At 34.5% G+C, this 6,917-nt stretch overlaps 1 long non-coding RNA gene across 1 annotated transcript; it reads right to left on the bottom strand.

Annotated features, from left to right (window-relative positions):
• Positions 1-3,935: 3,935 nt before the first annotated feature.
• Positions 3,936-5,912, bottom strand: LOC133784268 (uncharacterized). Its single transcript, XR_009871241.1, has 3 exons — positions 5,692-5,912; positions 5,505-5,578; positions 3,936-4,194 (listed from the first exon to the last, which is right to left on the bottom strand). It is a non-coding gene; the product is annotated as an uncharacterized LOC133784268 (long non-coding RNA).
• Between the last annotated feature and the right edge of the window lie 1,005 nt (positions 5,913-6,917).

Below are 6,917 nucleotides of genomic sequence, written 5' to 3'. Positions count from 1 at the left end.
CCATATTCTCGCATCTTTCTTGTGTAGAGACGAAACACAGGATATGCGGTCCGCGTTGCCTAGATTCATGTGCGTCAGGATTGGCTTCACATTCCCGAGCCACTCTTCTGCCTCGAAGGGGCCTATAGTCCCTTCAAAGTTCAGAGCGTGTTGCTTACGAAACCGCTCATAAATTGGCTCCATGTGCTGAACTGGACATGGCACATAGTTTGCCACTGGCCATCCCCCATATGGACCAACTTGTTGGGGTGCTGGGGCCATTTGCTGAGGCTATGGTGGAGGCGGAGGCGGAGGCTGAGTCTGAGGCTGAGCCTGTTGTCGCTGTTGCTGCAATAGTTCCTCAACTTGTTGTCGTAGTCTGACAATTTCCGCAGTGTTGTCAACTGGTTGTGGCGGCGCGTTGTGGTTGGCAGTAGCACGCACTCCCCTTCTACGAACTGGAGGGGCTTCATTGTTCACCGGAGTAGCGTTGGAGGCATTTCCATTGGTGCGAGCAGACCTTCAGAGTGACATCTTCAATAGAGTTCTAACAGTTGAGAGAAACATGTCAGAACTTTACCCTAATAGGCTCTAAGGAAAAAACTTAATCTAAACAAACATAACTCGGACCTATTAATTATGACTTCTTATGAAAATTATATAAGTCTTCTTTATTATTAGAGTGGGTTTCTACACTTAGAAAAATAAGCCATCTTTATTATTTTCTAAGTCTGTTTCTAATCATCCTATATGACTAAATTCTCAGGCTCGAAACTCATCGTTGTTCCAAAGTTAACCATATTGAGGGAGGGTTGGGATCAGTAAAATTGTTCCCACTACTATGGCCCCATAACTCTCAATATAGAAACTTGGTTCATTGATTTATATCCACCCTCACTGAACTTAGTCATTATTTATTTTATTTATTATTTATTATGATTGCAAAAGAAAATCAAACTCATACATGTTAACAAAATAACATTGATATTAATTTGGAAAAGAAAGTTTTCACTATTTACAATCATAAAAGAAAACAAATAATAAATTAAAATAAACAATGAAACTAATCTATTCTAAAAATAGGGATCTTCTACATCCGATCATTCATCTAACATATCATCATCTATCTCTTCATAGTCATCATTGTCTTGTGCCTCAAAATGCCCACAAGGAAGATTCGTAAAAATTCTATGTTTTTGCTCATTTGTAAACTGAAATTCCATTTTTGAAGTGAACCTAAGTATGAGAAAATAATATCTCATAGCTACCGACAATTCATCTTCATCATCTATCGTCTCCCAAATTTCTTCTAAGGCTACAATCACGGTAGGATAATCCGTAAAAAGTCTAATTACTAAAACGTATTGCTCCGTTGATCTCATCATGATTTTCTTAGATTCTTGGAGGTGACCTATCTCCGTGTGGAACAAAAGTAGCCTTCGAGTGATTCTTTCTATCACTCCTATGGTGTTTCATGGTTCTTTAATTCTTTTTAGGGCCTTAATGGCTCAGATATCCTCATAATTTAATGCTCCGTTCATTCTTAACTGAAACATAAAGGCTAAAATCGTTAGCTATACTTATGAAAATAATAACTATAATCATAAACACTTACTTGGCAGTCAGATTCAGAGCTTTGAGTGTGTGTATCGAGAAGAACTTCATGCGAATGAACCGTCGCTCTAATACCAACAGTAATGACCCAACTAATTCTAGACTTTGGACCATTAATAACTACTATACATAGACACTAATCTTAAGAAAATATACATACGAAATAGTCATAACTTTATTAAAAACTGTAAAGCAAAGGTTAAAATACATAAAAATTCGGGGTAGGATATGGGATCCCATTGTTTGAAATAAAACATATCTTAATTCTTAAACAAATTCGTTACAAAATCAGATGCGGAAAAATACATATAAAGCATAATTGAAATGACTAAAAACAACTTCGTCCTCGAATCCTTCACGCAGTCCACCGAATCCATTCTCCCTCAATACACAATCCCAAGCCACCAAAAATATTCATGCCGCCATAACTATTTTCCTTCACATATAACACAAAGGAATGAGCCTAATGCCCAGCAAGGAAAATCTACTAAAAGCATGAAACATAAACACAAACATATAACATATACTATAAACGTATATCACAATTGTAATCCATGTACATGGTAAACATTGGGGTTTTCTAACTAAGCAACTATAAGCCTCAACATACAATGAGGCTGCTAGCTAAGCAACTATAAGCCCCAAGAACATAAAAGTGTTGGGATTTGCTATTTAAGCAACTATAAGCCCCAAAACATATATATCATAAAACATACCATAACATATTATAGCATAATCATATAAGCATATAATAACTATCCTATTTTCCTTACCAAATACCGGGATGTGAGAAAAAGAACGGGATTTTTGAATACTCCTAAAAACCATTAATGAGAAAGGTGAGTATTCATAAAAGAAAGAGATGAAAATGAATGAACTAAACCATCGAGAAGATACTTATCGACAAGAAACCTCAAGTTCAAAGAACTTAGATGCCTAACCAAGAATGGAAAATACTGAGTTAGGATTTGAGTAGAGAAGAACTATAAAAACTAATGAAATATACAGAAATGAACTAGGAATAGGAATACCTTTGAATGCGCTAGAACCGAACTACAGCTTTATAGAAAAACACACTATTAACCTTACTTCCCATGTGTTTAATAAGCTTAAGATGATAAAGCTTATAACCCCAACCCAAGTGTTTAAAACTCTAAAGTAAACCTAGCAGCTTGAAGGCTCTGAACTCAGCTTGAAGAATGAAAGAAATGGCTGGGGTACTAGGTCCTATTTATAGAGTTCAAGAATGAAAAGATCTTCTGTTAGCTTGAATAAAAATAATGACTTTTTAATTGAAAAACATTTGAATAATCGTTGAGCAGAGGCTTAAGACTCGGTCAAAAGATTCTGAGGCTTATCAAGAGGTTATGGAATAAAATGAGCTTGGTTTCAAAATTGTTTGAAAATCTTGCCCTAGAGTCGATATATCGCCTGGGCTTATGTTCCCGAGGCTCGTCAAAGTGTTCGTGCAAAGTTACGTGTTTTTCGTATTCCCCGAGTGGCGATATATCGCCCCCTAGAGCTGCAATATATCGACATACGCTGAAATATTATACATGTAATTGCACTTTTTCAGCCTAATTTGAATTGAGTAAACAGCTTTGACTAAGTCCTATAACGATTTCAAAGCTGCTGGCAGACTCTGGGATTTTCAAATATTACTCTTAAGAAACTATTCCTCAAAAATACTTAATTTCTTAATAAACATGCACATGATAAGTGTCATTATCTTATTGGGTCTATCTAAACCTTATAGTATAATAAATATCATCTTCATAATCATCTATATTAATCAAACAAACTATATGTTAAACTTATAAAATCTATAAGTGTTGCTACGAGTGTTCAACTAAGTCACGGCTTGAACCAAAATCCACAGTAATAAACATACTACAACTATTACTAGCTGCTACTACTACTACTACTACTACTACTACTACTACTACTACTACTACTACTACTACTACTACTACTACTACTACTACTACTACTACTACTACTACTACTACTACTACTACTACTACTACTACTACTATCTAACTAGCTAAGTAAAGTTCTTGGACTCTACACATATTCATAACAAATTGTTGTTCAACTAACACAATTTTTTTCTTAGAATAATGATTATTATTGCCCCATACAGACAGAGCATCTAAGCACAAACGATAATCACCTGGTAAAGATCAGCATAGGTAATCTTTGGATGTTTGGACTTCACTTCCTTTGTTATCAAAACACAACCAGGAAAGAAAAGTTAGGGGGGAAATTTTGGTGCTTTGATATCCATCATGTTGTCCAATGTTTTAAAATCATCAATTGTTAATTAGTGTTGTCAAAACATCAGAAATCTAGATTAGTTTCAGTCAGATATCCCAGTTGCACAAGATTCTAAGTGTTCATAATAACAAGGTTACTGTAACAAATTAAAAAGCATAATTTACATCTGAAAAAGATTAGATCGATTGGAAAAGCTCACCACATAAGTTAATGGAAATTTTCAAGCCACTATTTGCTCCATGGCCTAATTCATGTTCATTCCTGATTGAGCCATTGGGACCTCCAGGTTTGGTATGAACATCATAAGTTCCCGCATCATGCCACCTGACCAAAGATTTCAACACCACTAATATCACCATCTCTGTCACTAAATCCATGTAATCACATAGATATTCACATATATATATTGAAAAAACAAAAAATCAAATGAAAGACACCCTATAAAATCATAAATGTTGAATAAACAAATTGCTCCCTCCTTGTTCACTCCTCCTCACCTCTCCACTATTTTTAACGGACAAAAAAAGAACATAAATGAAGAAGCAATGATGAAATTACATCATTTTCCAGAAAAGGAACTAGGATTCCATCTATTATATTGAAATGAAACCAATGCATGAATCAAATACATACACATTTTATGACATATACGTGTGTGGTTGCCAAACTCTTATTCCATTTTCCCATCTTGGATAGTCAAGAGATGTCCTATTTTTTGACATACCATTATTTTGGTCAAATTCTTCAATTTGAATTAAAAGGATCCATTTTGTCTTTACTTAAAAACCATAATCTCACCTCCTGGAAGCCTAAATTAGGCCCTGCTACACTAAGAGAACAAAACTAACGATTGTATCCAAATTACTTCAAATTAGGCCCTGCTACACATGTAAAACGTTGCACCATTGGAAGTTTCCAGTGATACTGTTATGCCTCAAATAAACTTATAAAGAAAAACATTAATAATTATAGACATAAAAAGATAACAATATAACTTTGTAATTGAAAAAACACCTACAACTTGAGCAGCAAAAACATTGCAAAGTTGTGGTGCTTGGTAAATCAACCCATCCAAAACATAATAAGTTAGCATCGATATAACTTTCTCAGCTCCATCCCTCTTCTACTTACGGAAAACAAAAATATAGGGCTCCATAACTTCACTCAACATGAATTCTATGCCAGTAATTTTCCTGAGAACCAAACATATTACTGTCTTCAACTCTCCTTTGTCCAAACAATTTGGAGTCAATCTCTTGAAGTAAAAAATCTATATCGTCCAAAGGGAATGTTCTACAAACAAGTTTTTATACATTGCATTACTCAATAAACCCAAAATGACAGGATTCAATTCAAGTCTCCCTAGTAACGGTGCAACCAAACTCTGAGAGTTATGCGTCTCAAATTAAACCAGAGAATGGACCAGAAACACTCTGCTCCAAATATTCAAATGATCCGAATGAAGAAAAAAACCTTATAAATTTCAGATTTCTGCTTTCAGATATGTTGAACATCAATAAAAAAATGTATTTATAATTCAAAAGTTTCCCTCTTTATATCAATTAAAGAAATTTTCGTTGCATTAAACCTACTTAAAAAAAATCCAATAGAGAGAAAGAGAATTAAAAAATTACGAGAGTTGAGAGAGGTCGAGAGGATGAATGGAGCACATGCGAAGCTGTTGATTGTTGCAGCAGTCTACAGAACGCTCTACAAAACCAACCAAAAGAAAATTAAAATATTCCTTTAATTAATACATAAATTTCAACGTGTTCCTACAAGTGGAAAGAAAAAAAAAAATAGAAAAATAAGAAACTAAACATGGAGTGTTGATTATTCGGTCGAGCCCCGTCCCCGTCGCCATTTTCGTTTCCGTCGAGACTCCTACCCCAGCCACCTGCAAGAGAAGACTTGGAGAGAGATCCGAGAGGTTAGATGTGAGGGAGATAAAGAGGCGAGAAGAGAGAGGGTGAGGCTAAGAGAAGAGAGTTGAGGGAATGATATAGGTTACTTTAGAGAAAATAAAAAAAGGACACATGTATTTCAATTGTCACCTGTTATTTCATTTGGCTTCAAACTTTTGCCTCCTATATATATTTTCATAATTTAATTTATTTTTAAAATTAAACTATTTATTAATTTTTTTACAATATTTTTCCAATTAATTAAACAACTATTTTTTAACAAAAATAAATTTTATAAATATATTAAAAAAATAATATAGTTAATAATATAATTAATTTTATTAATAGGTTAAAGAATAATAAATTTAAGTTTTGATATAAAAATTATTATAAATACAAAAGTTAATAATATGAAAAATTTAGAAATAAAAAAAATATAGTTTTAAAAGTTTTTAATAAATACATAATTTTTATAAATATATATATTTACATAATTTAGTTTATTTTTAAAATGATACTATTCACTAATTATAAGTTTAGATTTTTTATTTGAATTTTGGCGACATTTTATGACTGTTGGCATTGGACTTTTATTAACTGTCAGCGTTGGGGTCAATAGCGATAACGTTTAACTGTTGGCATTGGTCTTGAATTTACTGTCGGCGTTGGGGTCAATAACGAGACATTTTAATTGTCGGCATTGGTCTCGAATTAACTGTCGGCGTTGGGGTCAATAGCGACAGTCAAAAGCAACGGTGACAGTTATTAGCTGTTGGCGTTGGTCTCTATGCCTACAGTTTTTAACTGTCGGTGTAGAGTCCCGCTAAGCAATTACGGCAGTCAACAGAGTTGACTGTCGTGGTTGGGTGTCGGGAAAGCCCAGTTTTGTAGTAGTGAACACATGAAGGACTTTCTTGTCACCTTTTTCATGAATGCTATACTTGAATTATGCTTGGAGGCATATAAGGCAGCGAAGGATGTCATTCAACACTATTGGGTGAGGGAGAGCTCGCTATGCGAGGTGGTCTAGCGAGACCCTTTCAAATGGTGAGGCTTGCCTTCTTCTCTTCGTGCTTCATCTGTTGACATGTCTGGACCTTCATCGACCTTCCTTTTGAGGATAAGGCTTATATGAGGCTTAGG

The sequence above is a fragment of the Humulus lupulus genome, chromosome 6, assembly GCF_963169125.1.
Source record: "Humulus lupulus chromosome 6, drHumLupu1.1, whole genome shotgun sequence".
NCBI lineage: Eukaryota > Viridiplantae > Streptophyta > Magnoliopsida > Rosales > Cannabaceae > Humulus > Humulus lupulus.
This window is presented reverse-complemented; position numbering and strand designations above follow the sequence as displayed.